Source organism: Pogona vitticeps, chromosome 7, assembly GCF_051106095.1.
Source record: "Pogona vitticeps strain Pit_001003342236 chromosome 7, PviZW2.1, whole genome shotgun sequence".
Taxonomy (NCBI): domain Eukaryota; kingdom Metazoa; phylum Chordata; class Lepidosauria; order Squamata; family Agamidae; genus Pogona; species Pogona vitticeps.
The window spans coordinates 18,857,778-18,871,149 of NC_135789.1; the positions used below are offsets into that span (position 1 = coordinate 18,857,778).

Below are 13,372 nucleotides of genomic sequence, written 5' to 3' on the forward strand. Positions count from 1 at the left end.
AGCATGCACCCCTGGGCGTAGGAACCGGCTGCTAAGAAATTCCTAAGAAAGCAGAATGCCCTTCTGGCTTTTTCCAGACTTACCCTTTTCAGCTCCAACGTCCTGCTTGGAACCTCACCCGTTACAGAACAGAAAAACCAAAGCAAAATTTGTGCTGACCAAGGAGAGGACGTCAAGGGACGGGCCTCGGTTCCATTCCCGGCCACTTTCTCTGGCTGAACGGCTCACGTGCAAAGCTAGCTTTGGGAGACGGGTCGCCAGGGGCGAGAAGAGCTCTCCGGCAGGTTAGCAAGCGAGCAGGTGGCTGGAAGAGAAATCGCATTCTCTAACAACGCCCAGAAAGCAAGCTACTGTAGTATCATTTTGGCAGGCATTAATAGCCCCTTTTCAGGTTTATTTACAAGCCGAGTTGAAGCTTTTCTTCCTCTTGCATGTTTATACTGGCCCGGGAAAGATACCAAGCTGTCTGCAAACCACAGTTTGCTAATTCAGGAACCGGCCGTGGAGATATTAAGCTTTCCCTTCCATCACCAGTCCCCTTGTTCGTTGTAAACACAATTAGCACTGTTGGATTCCATGGAAACACAGGAAATCCACAGGATGTGGTAGAGCAGTCCAGATTCCTGGAAACTCTTCTGCTTTCAGTTTTTTTAAAAGCCAGGTTTCTAGTCCTTATGATGACAGAAACATGTTTGAGGAGAGGGGCGCAACACCTCGACGTTTCGAAGGGCAAAGCAGTCCAGAGATGGGCGAAAAAAGATCGCCACTTCCTCCATCTCTGTGTTGAATCAGGGGAGCTGGGCGGGCTTGCTCAGCCCCATCTCCAGCAAAACGGGAATAAAGAAACGGATGGCACTAAACAGAGTATAAGGACAGAATTGTGCCAGGAAAAAGGAAGTGCTAACCATCTGTGCAATCTGAATCATCTAAACATCTTTGCAGCCCTGAATCAAGAGTTAGAGGCATCCAGGTGATCCCACATCTGACTAGTTCCGGGTCCAAGATTACAGTTCCCAAGCAAACAGGGGAAGGCTTCATCCATGAAGCCCAGAACTGCCTCCATTTCACAGGCAGAAGCTCTCCAGGGCTGTTAACTATTAAAACACGGCATGTGGCCATCATTTGGGGAGATTTGGTGGCAATTTTCCATTTTTAATTTAATTTTTTAAGTACGCTTTTGCTTTTAAACAAATAACAGGTGAGAAATCGTAGAGGCAACGTGTTACGAGTACAAGAAATAATCATGTGCAACTCTCCTTTCCAAAAGAAAAGGAATCTCACAAACGCAGGTGTTTTTAAAAGTGTCCTGCCCAACCAGCGGCCACATCACCCTTTTCCAAAAAAAAAGGGGGGGAGTCCTTCGGCCTGCAGAGCCAAGGAAACCATGGCAGACTCCGGCGCACAGAAAGAGGACACGCTCGGCTTAACTTCTACGCCATCCTCTCATGGAAAAAGATCTGCCATCAAAGCCCAAGAGAAAGAGGGAGAAAAAGAGAGAACAGCGGCTCCAAAGGAGGGGGGTTACAGATAGACTGCCTCCAAGCTTAGAAGCTCCATTCCAGTGTCAAAGCCCAGATGCAGGAACTGCCTTGAACTGATTTGTGTCCTGTCTAGTACACTATTACCTCCATCAGCAAGGGAGAGAACTGGGCCCTCCAGAGGTTGAAGGACTCCAGGCCCTATCATCCTCTGTCACTTTGCTATGCAGGCTCGGACCAGGAGAAGTTACAGTCGAGGGGGAGTTCCCCGTTCTCCTTTGAGACGTCACCAACCCAGCCTGGCCCTCCACTCTGGTGAGTTATGAATGACACAGTTTAAATAAAGATTCTAGTCCTCATGACCAGTGGTTCTTAACCTTTGTTACTCGGACGCTTTTGAACTGCAACTCCCAGAAACCCCAGTCAGGACAGCTGCTGATGAAGGCTTTTGGGAGTTGCAGTCCAAAACTCCTGAGTAACCCAAGGTTAAGAACCAGTGCTCATGACTGAGCAGGCAGATTTCAATTAAAACAGAAAACTCCCTTCTGCAAAGGCTGAGGTGGCAGCTCTCCATGGGGGTTAAACTTAGGGTTCTTTCGGGGGCCCCATTGGGAGGTCTGTTCCACAGACAAAGCAGGTAACCTCTCTACCAGGCCCTTCTTGAAAAGCAATGAGAGGCTCAGTCTACCCATCTTTCGACTCCCCCTCTCCCCAACACACTAACCCTCCTCACCATGAACCCCCAGTTCCCCGTCAACCTCCTTCCGTGGCTCAGCCTGTTGCTCCCTCCACCCAGGAATCCTTCGGTTCCTCAGAACCAGGAGCATGACAGGAAACTGAACACTCAAAGGCCGAACATCCAGGACAAGCGTTCGCGCAGCCGAAGGAAGACCTGGCCAACCCCCACCAGCCTTTGGGGAAGTGAATGAATTCCTTGCCACCCTTGGTTTTTTTTTTTTAACAAAAGAGAGAAACTTGTCAGAGAATTCCCTCTCTGTTCGCCTGGCATTCATGCTCAGCTCGCCAAAGGCAACCAGGCGAATGCCTGCTTAGATCTCTGATGCCCACCGGCAGAGGTGCCTATAAGGTGGGAGGGCAGAGAAGGTTTCCCTCACCCAAAGACACTAACTCCCATGGGCCCATCCAGCGTGGCCAACAGTCGGGGATGACGGGTTACGTATTCCCCCACTTGAGCGCTTGGCCCCTCAGCCCGTTCTCTGCGACAGCCACCCTTTCCAGCAAACCCAGGAGCTGGCGCACATCCCTGGAGCTGAGCAAAGGCCACCCCATTTACAGAAAAGCCCCCAAATATCCTCCGAGCATTTATGTGTGCTGTCATCACCCGTAACAGGCACCTTTTATCGGCAGCATTAAATCCAACTGGCGCTTCGCACCTATTTAATGCAAATGCCGATACACGAGACATTACGAGAGTCATCGAGGGCGCGCGCTGGGTCCAGAAGCAGCACGGCGTTTAAAATTTTATCACCGTCCAGCAAACTCCTGGACTCCAGAGCTTGTTTTTCAAGCCTTCGGCTCAGCTCAGGCCAACCATGCCGCATCACACGCGTCACGCTGCTTGTGTCAAGAGGACCGAAGTCCAATCCGGGTGTTTGGGGTTACTTTCTTTCCCCCGGTGCCGGCCGAGGAAGCAGCGCTGTGCCAGGGACGTTTGGGGCTGAAGCCATCAGCGCCAGGAACGTCAACCCCACTTCCCTTCAGCTGCAAAGAAGAAAGTGAAGCAGAGTTTCTTCAAACCAACCAAAAATCATGAATTACTTAACAATAGCTACTGAACGAATAGCGGGGGGAGCCGTGTGTGGCCATGATCAAATTTAAAGGCAAGACCAGGCGATGTACCTTCCCAGGCTACTCATCAGAAACCAAAAATCATTCACTCTGCGAGATTTTGGTGGGTAAATCCCCATGTCTTCAAAGCAAGAGACGAACGTCCCAACAATCATGGCAAGATGGGGTTTGCCAGGCGGATGTTCTTAGAGGTAAACTTCTGGGCCAGACGAATTTTCTCCAGGGCCTCTGTGCCGTAAGCTGTGTTTCCGCTCACTCCCCGGTCTGCCCGCCTGAGGCCAAAGGAGGGCTCGGGATGCCCTCCGGACGAAGAGGGCGTGCGCTGAACTTCACCCTGCCCGGGAGCAAAGAGGGCCCTCCGCTTGGAGAACCGTCACCGTTCTCCTCCTGTGCTAATCATGCCTGTTCTGACGAAAGGCCACCCTTTTCAGATAAAGAGTGCTCAGAAGAAAGTGGGAAGAGATCTCTGGGATGGCGCAGCTGGTCCAAGCCCCCCCCCCCCCGGCTGGCTCTCCTCCGCAGGAGTCACACAGTTGGGGATTCAATCTCCCAACCTTCAGCTCCACAGCCAGAGACCTAACTCACTGAGTTAGCCAGCCAGGATCTGCTCGGGCACAGAGAATCACGCACGCACGCACGCGCACACAAAATGCCATTCATACAAACAGGCCTGGCACCCACCGACCTTGTGAGCCCAGCGTTTCAGAGACAAACCCCTTGCCTTCCGATTCAGAGGGAGACGGGATAGCCCGAGGTCAGGGGAGTCGGAGACCCCTGGAAACGCTGGTTGATTTCTCCAGAGGGGAGCCGGATTGAATCTCCAAGTTTCTGCCCACGATTGCTTTTTTTAAAAATAACTCTTAATCATTATCATCTTAGAAGCACAGAGCGGGAAGGGACCCCCCCCCAAGGATCATTCCAGCCCCGCCCCTGTCAAGGAGGCCTGGGAGGGATTTGAACTCACCACCTCTGGCTCCGCAGCCAGAGACCTAAGCCACTGCATCCCCCACAAAAAAGAGATTTTATATACCCCACCACCATCAACCTCTTGCTATCTAAGACTATAAGCTTAGGCTGCAGAGCCACAGGGTTGGGAGTTCGATTCCCCCACGGGGCCTCCTTGTCAGGGGCTGGACTAGATGGTCCTTAGGGTCCCCTTCCAGTCTTATTTTCCAAAGCACCAAAAACGTTAAAGAGAGAGGAACCCAGGGCACTTTCTCTGCCACCATGGGGAGAGGAACAAGGCGACTCCTGACCATCCCGTGTAGGGTGATGACACAGAATACCTAAACCATCTACCCCCTCCTGCTTTTCCAAGGGCAGTCGGGCGCCACTATGGGGCAGAACCTCGCATGGAAGAGACAAGCCCATCTTGCCCTGGGGCATAAAATGGGGCCTCCCCAATGGGGGGGGTGTTCCCAGATGTTCTTAGATTACAACTCCCAGAAGCCTTTGCCACCCGCTGTGACAACCAGGGATTCTGGGAGTTGTAGTCCCAAACCACCTGGGGACCCAAGGTCAGGAGTCACTGGCCTAAAATGACCCCCAAGAAGTTTGTTTCATGGCTGACTAAAAGAAAAGGGGAGGGGGTTAAAAAAGGACCCTGTTTCTAGATTTGCACACGGGAAGCAGCTTCCAACTGGCAGGACCTCTTGCTTCCAGGTGTTCAGATTTTGCAACCTGAGGCATTTCAGGTTCCTGACCTCTTGCCCTCGCTTCTCATGATGTCGGGGGGGGGGGGGACCAACAACAAAAAACGAGAAGGTCTGAGCATCCCGGAGGGGCGGCTCCTCAGCTCGGCTGCCCATCCACTTGCAAGGGCTACCGAGAGAACCAACGCTGGACAACTCTTTCCCCCCTTGCTTCCTCCACCGCCAAACAATAATTCTCTTTTGCAACGGAAATCTTCCGGGGTGTTTCTGGGGTGTGTCTGTGTGTGGTTTTTTTAAGCCAGAACTTAAGAGCCACTTCTTTGCTCCTGGTTCAAAGCGAAGTCACTCGGAAAGCCATCTGTTCAGAGGAAGAGGAAGCCAAAGGAATATGCAAATGCCCACAAGCTCCCCCTTCCTTAACCATCAACACTATCTTAGAATGGGAGAGTAGGAAGGGACTCTCTGGGTCATCCAGTCCAACCCCTGCCAGGGAGGCCCAACGGGGGATTCAAACCCTCAACCTCCAGCTCTGCAGCTAAAGACCTCCGCCCGACGAAGCTAGCCAGCAGTTAATAGAATAATGGAGCTTTTCCAGATGCTTGGAAGAAAGCACTCTGTAGCAGCTAAAGCAGAGTCTTCCTTTACGTCAGCGCGGAAGACTACAAGTTCCACTGTGGCTGTGGGGGGGGGGGGGAATGATGGATGCTGTACTCCAGCCCATCTGGAGGGTGTTTGATTGCAGCACGGTGGGGGGATTTCAGTGGGCTTAGGGGACCAGGGTGGATGAAAATGGTGATTTTAAAAATGATTTTTAAAAGTTTTAAATGGATTTTTAAAAATTTATACTGTAAAAAAAATATCCAGTTTTTTAATAATTTAAATCAGGACAGATTGATTCAGAATAAATCCACCCTGCCTCCAGCTCCTGTTTTGGGCCACACTGGCCCTGGGACAGGTCAGAAACATCCATTTTAACGTAGGCAAAGAAAACCCACCCATGGCTTTTCACTGTTTCTTTCTTCTTCTGATCGAAGGAAAAGAAGAAGATCCAATACGAGATAGACCGGCTCTCTAAAGGAAGCCACGACTTTTGCATTTGCAAGGGCTGACAGGGCAGTGGAGGACAGGAGATTTCGGAAAGTTCTCCTTCACAGGTTTGCCATGAGTTGGAAGCAATGTGATGGCACATAACAACAGCCGCCACCTTTGATTGCCACGTTTCTGCCTGCAAGAAGAAGAAGCCGGGGCAAACAAAATAATTTCTCTTCCCCTAGAGACACTTCCGGGCTTTCCCAACCCAAGTTTTTGTTGCAGTAAGAACCTTTTCTTGCACAAAATCGCAACAGCCCCGTACTTCTTTGTGAGGTCTCTGAAAAGCAGAAGCCCGGAATCGGTCTGTTGTCTATCTCTGACCCATCCACTGGGCCTTCCACACATGGACAGGCTTCAATTTTCAAACGAAAGGCAGGTTTGTAGAGAGGAACTTTCCATCCACCCCCCCCCCAAAAAAAACACCTCCATTTACTTTGACGGGGGGGGGAGAAAACCCTGCTCCTTCTCTTGCTCTTGTGCCCAAGCCAGGAAGTGACAAGAGGTGGCAATTCCTGGGCTGTTGTCTTCACAGGTGGAGACGGATTGACCCAGCGGTGAGCGTTCTTCACGTCCTCTTCCTCCCCTTCCTGGGGTCTCTCTAGGCTCATCATCCTAAACCCCAGCAAGCAGGGAGAGAAAACCTCCCTAGCAAAAGTTCTGGGATGGTTACGTGACCAAAGTCACCTTTATCTGACAAGATCAGGCGGTTCCGGGCGTCATCAAAGCAGGTCCCGGGTGCCCAGGGGCTAGGTCGCCATTTCACCCACCACCCAACCTGATCTCCCCGCTGCCCAGAGGGAACTCCTGAGCAGGCCCAACGCCCCACCCTTGGGAGAGGGAGAGGCCAGAGGCCAGGCATAGGCACCCCACCCCGCCCGCGCTTGGCCCCGGGCACCCCTGACTCGGCTCTGCGAGGAGGTTGCTCCGGGAAGTGACTCAGAGCCAGGCACACCTTTTGGGGATTCCCTGGAGATTTCCAAGGATTAATCAATACACAGCGAGGGCAGGTGAAAGGGCAGGGAAGAGAAAGAACGCAGAGAGAAGAGGATCTTAAAGAGACACACACAAAGTGTACGAACGACCAACGGGGCCCAAAGATTGGCCAGAGAGACCTCTCCTGAGAGCGGAAGTGGCGGCCCGAGGCAGACACAGCATTAGCCTCACCAGGGGAGTAAAACAGTGAGGTCTCCGTTAGTGTGTTTTCTGCCCCCCCTGGAACCATCCAAGAGGCACCCAGATTACCAAAACATCCCCCACCCCAGAAACCGAAGACAGCGAAATCGGGAGCTGCTAAATATCCATCTCAAGGGCTGGCAAATAGGTGCGCTCCATGATGTCACACATTCACCGGTTCCCAGCACAGCGGCCATAGTGGAGGAGGTGGCAAGGACCCCAGGGCTGGAGGCATCCTGGAGGACATCAGACCTCCGTCTCTCAGATATACTTACTTATTTAAAATATTCTTTACCCCACCTTTCACCTTAAAAAGGACCCAAGGCAGCTTACATCACTAAAAGACGGCATTTAAAACAGAAAACGGCAAGCATATAAATATTGACGGGACCAGACACTGAGAAACAGAAGCAACACCAAAACACACTCATAGCAGAAAGACACCACAGTCCATTAAAAAAACCCCACTCGGGCAGCTGTTCACTCACTAAAGCTTTCCCGGAGGCTTTAGGTTGTCTGCCGAAGGACAAGAAAGATGGGGCCCGCCTGGCCTCCAGTGGGAGGGAGTTCCACAGGCTGGGAGCTTTCACTTGGGAATCCTGCCTTGAGCAGGGGGTTGGACCTGAGGGCCCCAGCAGCCCCTTCCACAACTCCATGACATGTTAAAGGGGGCTTGCCAGATCTGGGAGCTCCTGGCAGCTGCCGTTCACATTTTTCTGGGTAAGAGGAGAACAGAATCAGCCTCAGCCCGCTTTGGACACCCCTAAGGGCTAAGACAACGGCTGCACGGTCAATCTCCGACATATTCCACACGAGAGGCCGTGCTGGGGCAGTCGGTCTTCGGGAGACCTCCATCTTTCCCATTTTGAGTGTGGGTAATAAACACGAGCAATTTGAAAAATGGGAAAATTAGGGCAGGACCAAGGCCCTCTTTTTCATCTCGGCTTGTGAATCGCATAAAAAGATGGGTCGGGCAAAAAACAATACGGCGATCCGCCCAGCGCTTCCTGTCTCATTCGGCAGGAAGCTCAAAAGCCATACCTCATGAACACATGAGCTTTTGACACCGTGTCTTCCCCAACAATCCATGTCGGCCTTTTCTGCCCTCCACCAAGTCCTCCTAAGAGCCCTGCAAGGTGGGCCGGTCCAAGACCCTGTGGCCGGCCCAAGGCCCAAGAACCCCAGTAGTCGCAAGCGCCCTGCCTTCACCAGATCGGCTGGGGGATCTTGCCCACGTTGGAACAGCTCCAAAACGGGAGCTGGGCTTCATTTATCTCGGGGTGAAAGAGGTGGCCCGAAGCCCCACCTTTGTCTCCCGCAAAAGGTCAAAGGGACATTGATGGGCCACCGCCTCGTCTTATCACGGAGCAAGTCCGGTTGGGAGGCCTCCCGGGGCTTCCTGGGTCCAGAGGGGGCCTGGAGTCCCAGTCTCCCGAGACGTCGCCCAGGGACTGAAGCACTGAAACCCCCCCTCCCCAGCTTGAACATCAAAGACCAAACTACGAACTGGCCTCCACTTCGTCACTACCTCGGGGGACAGGGATGGAAGGAGCGAACGTAGGGGAAACCTTTCCTTCAGGATACGGCAGGCCCAATCCTGCTCCGTTCTGCCTTTCTAGCAAACAGCTGGGAGGATCCCGGTCAATAGTTACAAGCCCGGATGTCCAACAACTGTCCTTGGATGAGTGGCCTGCGCCCGCATGCCTGATGGCGTGACTCACTCTTGCAAGCAGCAAGTCATCAAATCACCAACCCCCAGCTCGCGCAAATGGGAGTCTTTGCCCATGGGAAGAGGCAAAAAAGTGGAAACGGAGGCTCTCCTCCTGCAGGCACCTCACGAAGAGGCAGGACTCTTTGGAAAAGACCCTCCTGCTGAGAAAGGCAGAAGGCAGCAGGGAAAGAGGAAGACCCCCCCCATGTGAGATGGACGGACTCCCTAAAGGGAACCACAGGCTTGCATTTGCAAGAGCTGAGCCAGGCTGTGAAGGATGGGACCTTCTGGAAAGAGCGTCCCTTCATGGGGTGGCCATAAGTTAGGAGAGACTTGCCGGCACGCCACCACAGCAACGGAAGTACTATCAGTGGGATCCTGGCCCACTTAAATAAAAGTATTCAGCCTGGCATTCACAGAAGCCAAGTGGCTGGCACCCATTCTCCCTGGGTGCCAACACTGGGGACCTACCAAATCCATCCGGGCGAGAATTCTGCTCCAGAGCTTAAGCAGGACGAAGCCAGGGTTCAGTCGCACAGCAGGACCTCAGGGGCGAGGCAGAAGTACGCCCCTCACTGGGCCGCAAAATGACTCACGACAAAGCCATCCTCTCTCAGATGGGACAGAAACCAAACACTTTCAGACAAAGAGGAGGGAAAGAATTTTTCCCCCCAAGCTAACCCGCTCTGCCAGCCAAGTGGAGCATCTCCAGCTGCCTTAGATTTTCGGCCCAAGGACAGAAGAGCTGCTCTTAAAATATGCCTCCAGCTTGTTCGCCTCTTTAAAGACTATCAACAGACGGACACAGAGAAGGGCCCCCGCTTCAGAGCTTGAGGAAAAAGGATCCGCAGCCCAAGAAAGAAAGAGGGGGGTGGGAAGGGGAGGAGAAAAAGGACAGGGGTGTCGAGGTGAAAAAAGGATCTGGCCCTCACAGACCGTTCCAACAGTATGATCCTCCCTCCCTCGCCCCTTAAATCGACACAGGAAGGAGAAGCAAGGAAGTCGATACAGTTAATAAAAATAAATCATGTGCTTTCAAGCCCATTCTGACTTACGTTGACCCTTTCCAGGATTTCCCAGGTAAGGAATACACAGAAGTGGTTTCCCCTTCCAGAGTGCCCGGGGACTCTGCCTCTGGCCCAAGGCCACCCAGGCTGGTTCTCCTTGAAGAAGGCACTGAAGGGGGATTTGAACACCCAACCTCAGGCTCTGCAGCCCAAGACTTAAACCTCTGAGCTATCCAGCCAGCTCTTTTTACCTGTTGCCGCTTTTGGATGACCAAAAGTGGCAACAGGAAGTAGGAGCTGCTTTTTTTTAATGACACCTGGTATGGGAAGTGTCAATGAAGAAGGGAAAATAAGTGCTTTTTTCTCACAAAAATGATCCAATAAAGTTAAATTGTGCAAGGTTTGGGTGGAGGAAGAAAGGTATTTGTGAGATATCCCATGGCCATGCCAAGGAATTCATTGCCACCGGCAAAAGGGAGAGGGTCTCTGCTGGGCCGGCAGAGTAGGGACATGGCTATTAGCCACGGTTTAACAGAAGAGTGCCATGTTGCCCCCAGATTCTGGATCATGTGTTTCTGAGTGCAACTTAGGTTGATCTGGTCTCATTTCAGAACGGTGTTTGGGGAAACAAGAGGGTGGTTTCTGTCCTTACCAAACGGAGGGGAAAATCAGAAGGCAGAAGGTGGAAGCAGGGCCGCCCGGTTCCTCTCTCTCACCCCACTGTGGACAAGACAGGGAGAGTCAATCTTTGCTCCCTAACTTCCAAGAAAGGGAGTTACAACAGCCAGATGAGATGCATGGATTTAACAGAAAGGGGGAAATGACTTGACTTAGCTAACTGTATTTAGAACAGGGTGAATTTGATCTGGCGGTGTGTTCAAAATTAGGGTGGATCAAAAATCCATGGTTTTTTAAATTACGATTTAATTTAAAAAAAAAAACAGATTTTTGTGTGCCTTAAATTTAAAAATGCTTTTTAAAAAAAATGTAAATTGTGATTTAAAACAATTTGATTTTTTAAAAGATTTTTTTAATCCACTCTGATTCTGAACATACCATTAGGAGACAAAATGTACTGGAAAGGACAATAATGGTGGGAAAAGTGGAAGGCAATTCGAAAAGAGGAAGACCCGATAGGAGATGGATCGACTCCATCCTGGAAACGATGGGTTTTGGTTTGCAAAGACCTGAGTAGGGCTGTTATTGACCACAACTTTTGGGGGTTATTAATCATAGGGTTGTTATGGGTTGGAACAGACTTAGTGGGAAAAAGGATGAGCGAGAAACAGATCAACAAAAGACAGAGATACACATAGAAATAAGCATATACACAGGTCTCAACGCAAGTAGCTTTTACACCAGCAGATCAAAGTGTGTGAGGGGGGGGGGAGGAACCTGCATGCTTCACAAAAATAATCCATGGGGTGCATAGTATGAGTCACTGTCCACAGAAGGACTTTCACCATCAACTTATTTATCCATAGAATAATCATAACAACCACCACGCCAGAGACCTAAACCCCTGAGCTATCCATCATCATCATTATCATCATCATCTTAGAACTACACAACTGGAAGGGACCTTAAGGAAGGGGAAAGGGGGGGCAGCATGGGAACCAAGATACAACCGACAGAAGCAATGAAAACGAAGCCACAGAAAAGGGAATATACAGGTTTGTGTCACTTAAACAGCTGATCAAATCCATCATCCTCCTGCAGGAACTGCCATACCACCCAGGGCATGGAGGTGCCCCTTTTCTGGCCTGTGAGTCCCAAGAGGTGCCCCCTCCAGTCAGTCCAAAACAAGAAGGAACACCTACCCACCGCCAGTTTCTGGGTGGATAAAAAGCAATATTTTTTTAAGCATCAAATGGATTTCAGTCGAAAAAGTTCAGAATTCCAGTTTCGGGGGAAACCCTGGTCACTCTTCTCTAGGCAGCCAAGCCTCTCCCCACTGAGACCCTGGGGGGGGGAGTTAGCGAAAGGAGCCCCCAACCAAGAAAAAAATTGGGGCATCCATCAAATCCAATCCAATTTTTAAAAGGGACAAAATTACATTAAAAGGGGAGAGAGGGATGAAAACAAGAGAGAAACATGTATACAGAAATGGGGGGTAGAGAGAAAAGAAATGGGGGTCTCTCTCTCCTCCCCCCCCTCTTTTAACTTTCTCCTTTCTGAACTTGATTTCATGGGCGCCTCCTTTCCTCCCAAAGTGGGGCCCAGAAGGGGAGAGGCGCAGGCTGGATGGGGGGGAGAAAAAGTAGCGGCTCCCCTTGCGCCCCCCCACGTCATGAGGGAAAAGAAGGGAAAGGGGGCTGGGGGGAGACAGGGAGGAAGGTAAAAGGGAAGGAACGGGAGGAAATAAGGGGGAGTCTGGGGCTGAGGGGAAAGGGGGGGTCTGTCCCTCCCCCAGGCATGGGGCCCCCTCCTCACAGAGGTGCCTCTCCTTTCTTCCCCCCCCCCCCGGCAACCAGAAAGAGACGGGGGAAGCCCTTAATTCTAGGGGGGGAGTTAGCTGGGACAAGTGGGGGGTTAGTAAAACGGGAGAGGGGGAAGAGGAGGGGGCGAAGGGGGAGGGGAAAGAGGGACCTCCGCAAAAGAAGGGGGGCTGAGGGGTCGCCTGAGGTCATTCCCGAGGGAGGGGGCGCCCTCTCACCTCGTCGTCGCTTTCCTTCCCCCAAGGCCAAGAACGGACCGGCGAGGGGCGGTAGAAATAATAGCGGCGGCGGCGGGGGGGGGACCGCGGCCTGACGGACTCCCGACCCCTCGGTCAGCGCGGGCCGCTCCGGCTCCTTCCCACTTCCGGGTCTGCGGACGCCATCTTGGGAGGGCGAAGGCGGACTTCCGGTCGTGGGCCAGAGAGGGGCGGGGCACTCCATGCTAAACGATGGCGACATTTCCGGTTTTCTCTTCCGGGACTCGACTCGGTTACGTCACGGGGGCGAGAAGTTACGCAAAAAACAATACTTGAAAGGCCGCCCCTCTTGGCAAGAAGTACAATCAGTTACGAAAAGGATGTATAAAAAGTCTATTGAAAGTGAAAAATGTGAAATCTATGTTTTTTATACTCTCTTCTATCGGAAACCGGACCCTTCTCTATGTTCTGCTGGAAGAGGGCCGCTCTAGCCTCCTGGAGGGTGATGTCAGGAAAAGGGCGGAAGTGAAGGATGACGCTCTAGAGGGCGGGACGCCAGAAAGAAGGCAGGGCGGGGCTATGCCCCTCCCTTAAGCTACAGTCCACTTCCCTCTTTCCCTTCCTCCTGATGGCCACCAAAATGATTAATCCTGATTATTATTTCCCAAGACAGGAGTGTCCCGTATCGATCAGCCATGTGAGAGTGAGCTCTGCAAGGGCCTGGAACCTTGCCTTTTTTTTTCAATCAACCGATTCTCAGTTTCATTTCTACATTCAAACAAATTAAATGAGTTGGCTTTCGTCCTCCAAGGCTC

The 13,372-nt window shown here is 51.8% G+C and overlaps 1 protein-coding gene across 2 annotated transcripts in view; it reads right to left on the minus strand.

Annotated features, from left to right (window-relative positions):
* The window catches only part of SBNO2 (strawberry notch homolog 2), a 68,531-nt gene extending 55,766 nt beyond the window's left edge, over positions 1–12,765 (minus strand). The window contains exon 1 of one of the 2 annotated variants that reach the window (XM_072978199.2): positions 12,579–12,765. The gene's annotated coding sequence lies outside the window, so the exon portion shown is untranslated. Of the gene's footprint in view, positions 1–83; positions 209–12,578 lie in introns of those variants that run through there. The other variant, XM_078378890.1, reaches the window with a different exon arrangement.
* Between the last annotated feature and the right edge of the window lie 607 nt (positions 12,766–13,372).